At 32.5% G+C, this 14,280-nt stretch overlaps 1 long non-coding RNA gene across 2 annotated transcripts; it reads left to right on the top strand.

Annotated features, from left to right (window-relative positions):
* Window positions 1-8,509: 8,509 nt before the first annotated feature.
* On the top strand, window positions 8,510-9,369 carry LOC149151795 (uncharacterized). Of its 2 annotated transcripts, none has more exons than XR_016263747.1 (2): window positions 8,510-8,631; window positions 8,848-9,369. It is a non-coding gene; the product is annotated as an uncharacterized LOC149151795 (long non-coding RNA). The 2 variants fall into 2 exon arrangements; XR_016263746.1 differs by having other exon boundaries at window positions 8,535-8,750.
* Window positions 9,370-14,280: the final 4,911 nt, after the last annotated feature.

Below are 14,280 nucleotides of genomic sequence, written 5' to 3'. Positions count from 1 at the left end.
TGTAGCATCATCCACTGGGGTGATGACGGTGTAGACTGGTTTAGATTTTCCTCCATACACTGCGCTCCCGAATCCAACCGTGTAATTGAGGGTGACATTGCAGACATGGCGGACCTCTAAGCATTCACGCTGCTTTTACTGGTAGATGTGGCATGCGTATATTTCTCCCCTTCAATTGGTGTTCATTGTGTTGTCACGCAGTAGGTCTAGAGATCAAACCACATTCAGTCTAGATTCCTCTTTGAGGATTTAATCCATAAAAAATCTTAAAAAATGATAATCCAGGGTTCGAATTGGGGATCGAAGGGATTAAAGACACAAAATTGAAAGCCGCATCTGAATCCACGAGAAAATGCTGAGGGTTTGAAGTCGATTGCTGAGAAAATTGAAGCTGATCCGAAGCTAAATTGGTCATTGGATGGTGATTTTAAAGCTTCTGTTGTGTTTTGATGAAGAACAAGAGAAATATTCGGATGGCATTTCCTACAAATCGCTTTCACGCTTTCATCCATTTAGTAGTAAAAGTCAGGTTTGAATGCGAGTTTCTTCAGAGATCATAGCTGAAGTGTGAATGTTGTTGTCACAGTGAGGGCAATGAAGACAAAGAGTTCTCGGATGATAGAGACCGACACGATCATGGGGATTAAGATAAAATTTTGATGACAATGAGTTCTCGGAAGATAGAGACAGGAGCGATCATAGGGACGAGATTAAATCTTTTATGTTGTTTTCCGATGCTGTAATTTAGTGTGGAATCGTTGGATCAGTGCCTCATACTCTTTCAAGTGCCTTATAGAAGCGTAGAGGGATGCATAAATACCATGTGATGGAGAATTGATTCTTTGATCACATTTTGGGGTGGATGAAGTGGTGCAATAACATAAATTCAAGATACAGAGGCAAAATTTTGATAATAATAAAAATGATTTTCAGATTTAAAAATCTAAAATCAATGATAAAATTTCTTTTCCTTTTAAACAAAAAACTGGACAATTTCCATACCAATCATTTGTTTATTAATTTAATGGATTTATCCAAGAACTTGTAGAGCTAGAATATGCTCTTCACATTAGCTACATTACTGAAGCTATGATACCACAATAATGGAAGAAGTGTCCTCAGACACATAATTTTATTAATAAGAAAAGCAATTACATCTGGGATTTTTCAAGAGTTTACACCCGAACAACAAAACACTCTTGCAATGAGCTATTTATAAGCTCAATGTCCTAACTACCTCTAATTATGGATCACTTATAAAATAACAAGTGTCCATTTACAATAAAAGATATTCAAAAAACTTACTAACAATTATCCTAAATTAGAGCCTAAGATACAACACATTTGTAGAGTCATATCTTTTTACAACAATATTCTAATTCTAAATGTCTACATTTAATAACTAAATATTCTAGATTAATAATAATTAATTTAATATCTTAAATTAATAATTATTTTATTCTAACTTTATAACCTATGATAATATTTTATTTTGGATCATCTAACATACATAAGGCCAAGTGTATCTCCTTGGGGTGCACTAGTTTTGTTTGTAAAGAAGAAGGAAGGTACTCTCAGATTATGTATTAATTATAGGTAGTTGAAGAAGGTGAATATCAAGAACAGACATCCATTGTCATGAATTGATGGTTTGCTTGATCAACTAAAGGGAGCAATAATGTTTTCAAAGATTAATATTAGTTCAAGATATCATCAGGTGCACATCAACAAAGAAGACATCTACAATACTACATTCCATAGAGGGTATGGGCATTATGAGTTTGTGTTGGTTCCTTTTGGTCTTACCAATTCTCCAACCACCTTCATGTGTTTGATGAAGAGTGTTTTTCACCCTTACCTGGACAAGTTTCTGATAGGCTTCATTAATGATATATTGGTATATTCAAACGAATAAGGAGGAGCATCTAGAGCACCTAGTAGCAGTTTTAAGATTGTTGAGAGAGCATCAATTGTATGCCAAGCTCATAAGGTGTAGTTTCTTTTAGACTCAGATTCATTACTTGGGACATGTTGTTTCCAAGGACTCGGGGATAACAATGTACCCAGAAAATATTAAGGCTATCATGGAGTGGCCAACTCCAAAGTATGTGGATGAGGTTAGATCATTCATTTGACTAGAAGTTTATTACATGCAGTTCATCATGAACTTTCCAAGATTGGATATGCTATTACATCGTGTGGAGGAAAGGGAATAAGTTTGATGGAATGAGGAGTGCACAAATAGCTTTTATTAGTTAAACATTTTCTTACAAATGCTCCAGTTTTGAAGATTACAAATCTTGATAAGGAGTTTTTGGTTTGTACATATGCTTGCAAGGAAGGACTTGGTGGAGTCCTAATGCAAGAAGGGTGGGTGGTTTGCTATGAATCAAGGAAGTTGAATGAGCACGAGCAGAATTATGTGACTCATGAACTTGAGTTGGCAACCATTATTCATTTATTGAAGATGTGGATACATTATCTTCTTGGTGTGAGGTTCATCTGGAAGAGTGATCATAGTGGATTGAGATACTTGTTTGAACAACCCAATCTAAATGAAAGGCAATCAATATGGTTGACTACTCTTAGTGAATTTGATTTTGAGATTAGGTACAATAAGGGGAAAGAGTATAGGGTTATGGATGCCCTCAATAGGAGAGTGCAGGTGAATGATATTTCAATTGTAACTTCTTATAGGACACATTTTAAAGAGAAGAACTTACATGCAGGGAAACATGATAAGAAGTACCAAAAATTGAAGTAGAGGTTGCAAGAACAAGGGGAAGATGATAGGGATGAAGAGTATCACCTCACAGCAAATGGCTTGTTTAGATTCAAGAGCATGATTTATGTGCCACATATCAGTGAGTTGAAGAAGCTTATATTGAGAAAGTTTCATGTCCAGATATATTCACATCACCAAGGATACCAGAAGACTTTGACATCTATCAAGAAGTTTTATTATTGGCCAAATTTGGAGAAAGATGTGGATGAGTTTGTTACAAGGTGCTTGGACGGTCAACAAGTGAAATTTTAATGCAAGCATCCAACTAGTCTATTGTATCCTATTCTGGTTCTAGAATGGAAATGGGAGTTGATTTCCATGGACTTCATTTCAGGATTGTCGAGGTCATCAATACAACATGATTCCATCATGGTTGTGGTTGATAGGGCGATCAACGTAAGTCACTTCATTGTAGTGAAGTCTACTAATTCAGCTAGTGAGGTAGCTCATATCTTCACCACAGAGATTGTGAGGTTGCATGGGGTTCCCAAGAAGATTATATTAGACAAAGATGCCAAGTTCACTTCCAGGTTTTGGAAGGAGTTGTTTGTAGGCTTTGGGACAGATTTAGCATTCAATATAGCTTATCATCCACAGACATATGGAAAGACAGAGAGGGTTAATAGGATCCTTGAGGATGTGAATATGATGTATGTCATGTATCAATAGAGAAAGTGGGAGGATTATCTTCCACTGGTGGAGTTTTCTTATAACAATGGATATGAAGAATCCTTGAAGATGAGTCCATTTGAGGCTATTTATGGGAAGAATTGTAATACTTCTATCAAATGGAGTGATCCAGTGAACATGGTATTGATTGGACCAGATATGTTGGCAAAGATGGAGTAGGAGATGCAAGTTATCAAAATAAATTTAAAGGCAACACAAGACAAGAAAAATTGTTATGATCAACATAGGGCATTCAAGTAGTTTCAGGTTGGGGAGCATGTGTACTTGCACATCAAGCCCAAGAGGATCTCCTTGAGGATTGAGTCATGTGCCAAGCTGACACCTCAGTATTACGTACCATTTGTGATCCTTGAGAGGATTGGACCAGTGGCATATAAAATTGCACTACTACCATCAGTGAAAGTCCATGATGTTTCCCATGTTTCATTGCTTAAATGATATGTACAGGATGTTGATCATGTGATTGGTTGGTCTATATTGTAGGTGGAACGAGAGGGAGAGTTTCAGCTAGAGCCACAATGCATATTAACTTGGAAATAACTCATGCTTTGGAACCAAGCAATAGAGCAGGTTAAAGTGCAGTGGAAGCAGTTTGGGATCGATGAAGCTACAGAGGAGATCATTGATCAGATGTAGGCATTATATCCTTCCTTATTTTTTAGTTGAAGAAAATGAGTTTTTGGTATGTGTGTGTGTGTGTCATTGTAAATACTGCATTGAGTTGTGTTTATAAAGCTCTAATAAGCAGTATGTTTATCATGTTTTCAACAGTTATCATTGTAAATATTGCAACAAGATATGTTACAAAGCTCCATAAATAGTATGATTTGTTGGTCATAAGTTTCATAAGGCATTGATGATGGTGTTCCCCTAAGGGGGAGGGGTTTGTAATAGCCCCAGGTTGATTTTCCATGTAAATAAATTAAACCAAGGTCATGAGACACGTATTCCAAATTGAACAGAGGGAAAAACATTATAGTGGGCATCACCTATGGTTAATTAACGTCTATGGAAATTGGTAATGACATTGGCAAAGGAAAAGAAAATAAATGAAAATTCAATATGAGAAATAAAGGAAAATAAGAGAAAATGGAGATGAAGAGACACAAATATGCATGCAAGGGAAAATGAAGAAAATTAAAGGAAAAAGGAAACAAAAGGAGAGGGAGAACATTGTATGCCTCTGTTAGCTACTCTTAGCCACTCTTACACTCTTACAAACTTGGAGCATTCAGGTAAAATACTAACATTCACTTGGACATTGGGGCATTCTCACTTGGGCTTCGAGAGAGAAAGCACTTTGACAAAAGAAAGCAAGAAAAGGAATTTGTGGGCAATGAAAGAGAAGGTTGGAAAAAAAATTAAAACAGAAGAACATTGTAGGTAATAGGTTGCATGTGTGATGTCATTGTTGAGATTTGAATGTATGGTACATGCTTTTGGTTATTTGGTTACTTTGTTGTCATTAGCATGGTATTTTCCTGGATTGATAGTGGTTTCAGCCTTACCTTGCCACTTCCTGGATTGCAATTATGTAGTGGGTTCCCTGTTTTGATTAACGTTTGGATGGATGGTATACTTTGGATATTGGTGAGGTAGTCTCAAGAAAATCCCAAGGAATTGAGGTTGGATATGGGCTTTGTCTTGAAACACTTGACATATGGGTGGAGACAAGAAAATTCCTATGGGTATGGTGAATAAAGTCAGAGGCATCCAAGCTTGTTTATTGTTAGTGATTTCTGGACCGGTTTAGGTGAAATCACTGTGGTTTAGGGTTGAGGTACTTGGCCCCTAGAAGACCTGGTTGGTTCTATTTTTATTTAACCCATATGATCCAACATTCATGGTTGGAATATGGCACAGGTGTGATTGGCTGAAGGAGAGATATGGTTCAACCCAATCTATGGTTGAGTGGTATGTGCAAGTCCCTAACTTGGCTGGTTTTATGCATATGTTAATATGTGTTATTTCTTATTGAGATCAATGACCACTTGTATGTATTATTGTGTTGATTTTATGATTGGTTTGTCATGGATTTATTCTGTTTAAATGTTGGTCACATGCATGGTAAATTCTTGTTGTATAATGTGCTCTTGTCATGGATCTTACTTATGGCTTGATTAGTTATTAGATGGTATATGAATACATGGGCTAACAAGTGTTTTTGCAGCTAGTTTGAGAGAGAATTGAGCCTTCTTGATTGCTATCTGATCAAGTTAACAAGGCAATGGACAAATGTGCATTGATGACTTGTAGTCACTATGTTTACCAAATGTTTGAAGAAATGCTTAATATGTGTTTGTGAAACTTTGAACAAGATCTAGCCTTAGTGTTCATCTTACTGATTTATTCGCATCTTAGATTCAGGTCTGGAAAGTTATGGGTTGTTCTGGGTAGTTGGCCTATAGCTAGCCCTGAAAATTCGGACCTTGGTTGTTAGTCATACCCTTTGAACTGAGATATTTCAGTTGCAACCACATGGAGGAAGGCTTGGTTTGTGGCTAGAGATTTCCAACCACATGCAAAGCTTGGCATGCATGCAGCTGGGATGTAGGGTAAGTAAAAATTTAGTTCCAACCTAGGGCAAGGTCATCAACAAATGTTGTCTAGTATCTCGGTGATGTGGTTCTCCTCAGAAGTTGCAGTATGTTTCCGTTTTGTAGACCCCACTTCCACAACTGGAACTTGGATGTTAGGTCTTGTCATAGTAATTCTCAACTCATGTTTATCCTAGAGAGCTTGTAAAAGAAGGTAAATGTGGGGTGGGGTGTTACAACCCAGCTAATTGTATGTATGTTTTCTTTATAATTGTGCCATACATATGTCTTGCCTTAACATAACTCAAACAATAGGTTTATTTTGGTTTATTTTGATAACAAAAAAATAACGCTAAGTACCTAATCATTAGTTGGTTTCCCATTAGTTTAGCTTCTCTGGTGGTAGGCCACCACAATAAGAATTGCACTTGATATGTTTTGTATGCTTAATTTATGATCTAATGGAAAAAAAACTAACTATTACTAATATTAATAATAATAATAATAAATTATAATTCAGTTAAACTTTATGTTTTTTAATCTTGACAATGTGAAATATATTATGAGGAGAATGTTTTTTTTTTTTTAAATTTAACATATATGGTTTTTTTGGTGATGAAGTAGATAGTTATTCCATTATTGGCTTCAATCTAAATTCAATTTACTTTATACCCTTTTTCTTGTTAAGTTGTTGAAGTCCTCTCGAGATTACTATAGGCTTGACCTTTGGCTTGAGAAACCGCAACCCAAGGACATATAAACTGTGAAAATCACCTGGGGATCATACATTATATTAGCGACACTAGCCCTTAACATGGCTAAACTTTTTCCTGTGAATATTTGAATCCATAACCTTCACATCACATAGTGACTTAACAGTACACCCTATCACCATCTATTCTATGCCTTGTAGAGGCTTTATACCTAATTTAATTATGAAAAATCCATTATATATATAAAGAATAATCTATATATATATATATATATATATATATATATATATATATATATATATATATATATATTCATTTAATTACTAATAATAATAGTTAACCTTTAGAATTAGATTTTTATGGATATTAAATAAATATATTTGGAAGTTTAAATAATTATTTTCTTTCATGAAAAAGTAATAAAATTATGTTTTTTATTCAAATAACTAAATATATTATATGTTATAATTAAATAGTTTGATATTTAGAAATATAAAATAATATTGAATTATTTTATTATAAGTTCTTATCTCTTTATCTCTTTTGATTTGTTTTAAGTGTATATTAACCAATAAACAGTTTAATGATATCAACCTTCTTAAATGCAAACCATATAGAAACTGGAAAATAAATCACTATATAATTATTGTTTTGCAATAAAAATATCCATTTCTAACGTAACATAATAAAATATTTTAGTACCTTAATCATTCAAATAAAATAAGATGATTAGCCAAATACTTCCATTTATTTTAACAATAATTACACTTCATTGAAATAAAAATTAGACATTTTGATATAGCTAATAATATGATTACAAATTTGAATGTCACAACTAAACTTTAATTAATATCATAAATACTAAAGTGAATGCTCAAAGGCATTTAAACCTTAAAGGTGTATACAAAATAAGATACAACATATTGTTGTGAATGTGAACATAAGTTTATGAGATAGTCAAATACTAAATCATGTAATGAGTTGGCATATCATCATATTTGTATATAAGCTCTTAGATGGGCATGCTTAGAGCGACCATCAAAAGAAATTTAAAACATTTACGCATCTTAAGATTTCTAAGGGATCTTATGCAACCATATTGAGACATGATAAAGGATAAGAACACACTTTTGCAAGCCACGTTGATTCTTCATCTAAAGAGAAGGTTCATAACATGAGTTCAAATCACTAATATATGTCATATATGTGCATTTTTCGAAGCCTATATAGGGTTATTTGGTGATGGGATGGTCGTAGCTATCCAAGATGTTGAGGTCATAAATAAATTGGGCGTACGAATGCGATATGCATATACTTACATCAAAAGCGAAACCATAGACATACATCCTACCATTTTTGAGAATGTGCATTTTTCGAAGCCTTTATAGGGTTATTTGGTGATGGGATGGTCGTAGCTATCCAAGATGTTGAGGTCATAAATAAATTGGGCGTACGAATGCGATATGCATATACTTACATTAAAAGCGAAATCATAGACATACGTCCTACCATTTTTGAGAATGTGCATTTTTCGAAGCCTATATAGGGTTATTTGGTGATGGGATGGTCGTAGCTATCCAAGATGTTGAGGTCATAAATAAATTGGGCGTACGAATGCGATATGCATATACTTACATCAAAAGCGAAACCATAGACATACGTCCTACCATTTTTGAGAATGGTTTTGTTTTTTCAACGGAAGAATGGCGCAGATTTCGGGCATACATAGTTTTGTCAGGGATTAGACCACCTAACCTATAAAGATTAAACTATTCCACCCAATCACGACAATGATTACAACGATAAATATCATGTAATCATCTCCAATTTTCTCATTCCACCGGTCTTACTTCTTACAGATTATTGGCCAAAGTTCATTCGATTTCATCACCACAGGCCGATTGAGGTCATTGCTTCCCACTTCTGTTTCTCAGGTCTTCTGGTTTTAATTAAAAGATCCTTTTATCTTAGCTTGGGACTTTCGCTCTCGGAGATAAATAAGTCGATTTCAGCCGCAGTCGCCGAGTAAAATAGTTGATTCATTATTTTATCAAGTCTTCTTTTTATCAAGTCTTCTTGCATCTTGAATATCTGGTTTTAATTAGTGAAGCTTTTATCACAGATCGGGACTTTCGTAACCCTATCTGAGTTCGTTCCATGGATCTTGCTATGGACGTTTATATTTCAGAAGACTATGTGCGAAGCCGCAACAAGAGAAAAATATCGATGCAGAATCGAGATGGGCAAAACGATATTAAGGTCGTGGACGAGAAAAAGGTGATAGCACCGGACGATAAGAATATCGCTGGTAGTAGCCGTAGCAGCGTTGAATATTGCAGCAAGTTCAAGGAGGACATACTTTTCAAAAATTTCACTCCATAGACTCATGCCCTAAAAATAGTAATCTCAGTTATACCTACTGCTGTATAAGCAGCACTGTTACATTGCAGCAGTTTCAATAGTTTCTTAGTTTATACTGTAAAAGCAGTACTGATTCATTTAGATTAGATAGAATAGGAAGACTTAACTATTATGCCATCTATATAAATTAAATATTGTTTATGCTATTATGTAAGCTGAGATTATAATAATCTCTACATATTCTATAATGACTTGTGCTGTAACCGCCTGCACATTATACATATATACTAATATGAAGTTTCAAGAATATTTCTTTATGATTTTTGCACAATTACCTGCAAATTATACATACATATTAATACGAAGTTTCAAGAATATTTCTTTATGATTTTTGTTGATGCTAGAAATGGTTTTTGTATTTGGGCAATTTGGTTCTCAATTGTTTTTTTCCTTATCCTTATTGATGAATTTCTTTTTACTAAATTACATTTTTTATTTAATTTAAATAGTTTATTGAATAATTTTAAAAGATCTTAATACAAAGGTTAAATTATAGGAGTTATTTAAAATTGATGTTTTCTATTTACAATAAAAGATGAGATGTTTTTATATATCATATTATTTTAAATTTATCTTAATTTAAGATTTATCAAGGGTTTAGAAGGATCATGTCCCTTGAGGTGTATTTCTTTTTTGAATAAAAATTTTAAAGAAAAGTTTGCAGTTAATAGATCTAAGCCCATTTAATTATTAGTTATTAATAATTATAATTAATAATTTTATTTTATTTTTATTTTTATTTTTACTTTTATATAATTCGGCTAGAAATAAAAAAATAGCATATGCTTTATTAATTCAACCATGTTTATTTTAGTATTTTTAATATTTATCTTAGGGGTTGTATACATTAGGTTTATAATATTAGTCTCTTTTGTTTATTATTACCCAAGGGATTAATACTATAATCCCAAGGGATTATGAACAAAAGGGAATAATATTAAACAAAAGGGACTAATATTATAAACCCAAGGAACTAATAAACATAACCGTTTAATATTATAAACCCAAGGAATTAGTGAACCCAATGGATAAATATTAAAAACCTATGGGATCAAGAAGCGCAAGGGATTGATATTACAAACACAAGAGATTAATAAACATGACCATGATTGATATTATAAACCCAAGTTGATAATAAAACCAAAGGGACTAATATTATAAACTCAGCATTGGTAAACCCTAATATAAATATTAGAAAGACTAAAATAAACATGGTTTATTTTCATGGTGAGACAATCCTTGTCACAATGTGACATTCAACCATGGTTGACCATGGTTGTATATGATTGACAATGGTTGACCATGACCGATATTATAAACCTAAGGGAATAATAAACCCAAGGGATTGATATTATAATCCTAAAGGAATAATAAAACTAAGGGATTAATACTAAAACCCCAAGGGATTATGAACCCAAGGGAATAATATTAAACCCATGGGACTAATATTATAAACCCAACATTGTTAAACCCAAATATAAACACAACAAACACTAAAATAAACATGGTTTATTTTGATGGGGAGACAATCATTGTCACAATGAGACATTCAAACATGGTTAGCCATGGTTTGCTATGATTGACAATGGTTGACCATGATTGATATTCTAAACCCAAAGGAATAATAAAACGAAGGGATTAATACCAAAACCCTAAGGGATTATGAACTGAAGGGAATAATATTAAACCCATGGGACTAATATTATAAACCCAACATTGGTAAACCCAAATATAAATACTACAAACACTAAAACCAGGCTAATAATAAACCCAAAGGATTAACACTAAAACTCCAAGGGATTATGAACCGAAGGGAATAATATTAAACCCAAGGGACTAATATTATAAACCCAACATTGGAAAACCCTAATATAAATATTAGAAAGGCTAAAATAAACATGGTTTATTGTCATGGTGAGACAATCCTTGTCACAATGTGAAATTCAACCATGGTTGACCATGATTGTCTATGATTGACAATGGTTGACTGTGATCAATATTATAAATCTAAGGGAATAATAAACCCAAGGGATTGATATTATAAACCTAAAGGAATAATAAAACTAAGGTTTTAATACTAAAATCCCAAGGGATTATGAACCCAAGGGAATAATATTAAACCCATGGGACTAATATTATAAACCCAACATTGTAAAACCAAAATATAAACACTACAAACAGTAAAATAAACATGGTTTATTTTGATGGTGAGACAATCGTTGTCACAATGCGACATTCAAACATGGTTGACCATGGTTTGCTATGATTGACAACGGTTTACCATAATTGATATTCTAAACCCAAAGGAATAATAAAACGAAGGGATTAATACTAAAACCCCAAGGGATTATGAACCCAAGGGAATAATATTATAGACCCAAAATTCATAAAACCAAATGTAAATATTACAGAGACTAAAATTAACATGATTTATTTTCATGGTGAGACAATATTTGTCAAAATGAGACATTCAACCATGGGACTAATATGGTAAACCAAAATATAAATATTACAAACACTAAAATAAACATGGTTTAGTTTCATGGTGAGACAATATTTGTTAAAATGTGACATTCAACCATGGGACTAATATTATAAACTCAACATTGGTAAACCCAAATATAAATACTACAAACACTAAAATAAACATTATTTATTTTGATGGTGAGACAATTCTTGTCACGATGCGACATTCAACCATTGTTGACCATGATTGATATTATAAACCTAAGGGAATAATAAACCCAAGGGATTGATATTATAAACCCAAGGGATTAATACTAAAATCCCAGAGGATTGTGAACCCAAGGGTATAATATTAAACCCAAGGGACTAATATTACAAACGCAACATTCGTAAACCCAAATATAAATACTACAAAGACTAAAATAAACATGATTTATTTTCATGGTGAGACAATCCTTATCATAATGTGACATTCAGCCATGGTTGACCATGGTTGGCTATGATTGACAATGGTTGAGCATGATTGATATTATAAACCTAAGGGAATAATAAAGCCAAGGGATTGATTTTATAAACCCAAATGAATAATCAACCAAAGGGATTGATATTATAAACCTAAGGGAATAATAAAACCAAGGGATTTACATTATAAACCCAATTGAATAATAAAGCCAAGGGATTAATATTAAAACCCCAAGGGATTATGAAACCAAGGGAATAATATTAAGCCCAAGGGACTAATATTATAAACCCAGCATTTGTAAACCCAAATATAAATATTACAAAGACTAAAATAAACATGATTTATTCATGGTGAGACAATCCTTGTGACAATGTGACATTCAACATGGTTGACCATGATTGATGTTATAAACTTGAGGGAATAATAAACCCAAGGGATTGATATTATAAACCAAAAGGATTAATACTAAAACCCCAAGGGACTAATATTATAAACCCAACATTCATAAACCCAAATGTAAATATTACAAAGACTAAAATAAACATGATTTATTTTCATGGTGAGACAATACTTGTCACAATGTGACATTCAAGCATGGTTGACCATGGTTGGCTATGATTGACAATGGTTTACCACGATCGATATTATAAACCTAAGGGAATAATAAACTCAAGGGATTAATATGAGAAACCTAAAGGAATAATAAAACGAAGGTATTAATACTAAAACCCCAAGGGATTATGAACCAAGGGAATAATATTAAATCCAAGGGACTAATATTGTAAACCCAACGTATATAAAAGCTAAGACAAATATTATAAACCTTAAAATAAACATGATCAACCATCGTTGATTTTCATATTGAGACAATCCTTATCACAATTCCATGTTCGACCATGGTCGACATCATAATAAACAATGTTTGACTCGGGAATAATAAACCAAAGCGATTGATATTATAAGCCCAAGGGATTAATACTAAAACCCCAAGGGATGATGAACCTAAGGGAATACTATTAAACAAAATGGACTAATAATATAAACCCGAGGGATTAACACTAAAACCTCAAGGGATTATGAACCCAAGGAATTATTAATATTAAAAATTTGAAGAATGAAGAAACATGAGCATTTGATATTATAAACATAAGGAATTAATAAACCTAAAGGAAAAATATTAGAAACCCAAGGGATCAAAAATGGCAAGGGATCAATATTAAAAATAGAAGGGATTAATAGGAATTAATATTTTAAACCCAACGGATTGATCAAACCACGTGACTATGAATATTATAAACCTAAGGGTCAATAAAACCTATGGATTGTTAATATTATGAAAGCAACATGTTAATAAATTGAAGGGATAAACATTGTAAATGTAAGGGATTAACATTAAACCTTAGGACTATTATTTAAACCTTAATACTGGGGATTAATAAACCAAAGGGAATAAATGATAAACCGAAGGAATTATTAATATTACAAACTTAAAGAAAAAATAAACCTAATAATTTAATAGTATAAACCCAAGGAAATAGTAAAGTGAACCTAAGCCCTAAATCCATGGCAAATATTATAAACATAAATAATGCTATAACACAAAACAATAATAAAAAACATAAACCAAAACCAATATAAGGACCACATTGCAAAGCATAAAGCATTAAAACATGATAAATCATCATCACATTAATAATAACACATTTATATCACTACATTATAAACAATAAATAAATTTTAAGCCATAAATACATTGATATCAATACATGAATGTATTAATAGTATAAATCTCAAGAATATTGATATAAATACCTAGAACATGAAAGCCCAAAAATAATATTATAAATGTAAACAATATTTTCATTTATGAAAGATGTGAACAAAGTGAAGGGACCCACACAAAAGACCACAACAATCACAAATGCAAGAGAAAGAAATAAAATAGTAACACTGCCATTGGAGCAAAGCAACATAAATGCAAAAAACACATCTAAATTTCACACATTGCATATAAATAAGAACAACATAATAGGACATTTTAAGACCAAAGATATACAATTTTGTACATAAAAACAACAACAAGAAAAAAAATTCAATTAAACCAACATCGCAACCATAGAAAGAACATTGAGTCTTAACAAATATTTTTGTTTTCTTTACATCAAATTATTCCACTACAAAATTGAACTTGAAACACTCCACCAA

Source organism: Pinus tabuliformis, chromosome 9 (assembly GCF_031772625.1).
Source record: "Pinus tabuliformis cultivar Carrire ecotype Pingquan chromosome 9, CPIR1, whole genome shotgun sequence".
NCBI classification, from domain to species: Eukaryota; Viridiplantae; Streptophyta; class Pinopsida; order Pinales; family Pinaceae; genus Pinus; species Pinus tabuliformis.
Note: the sequence above shows the minus strand (reverse complement) of the source record. Positions and strands in the feature narration are given on the sequence as shown.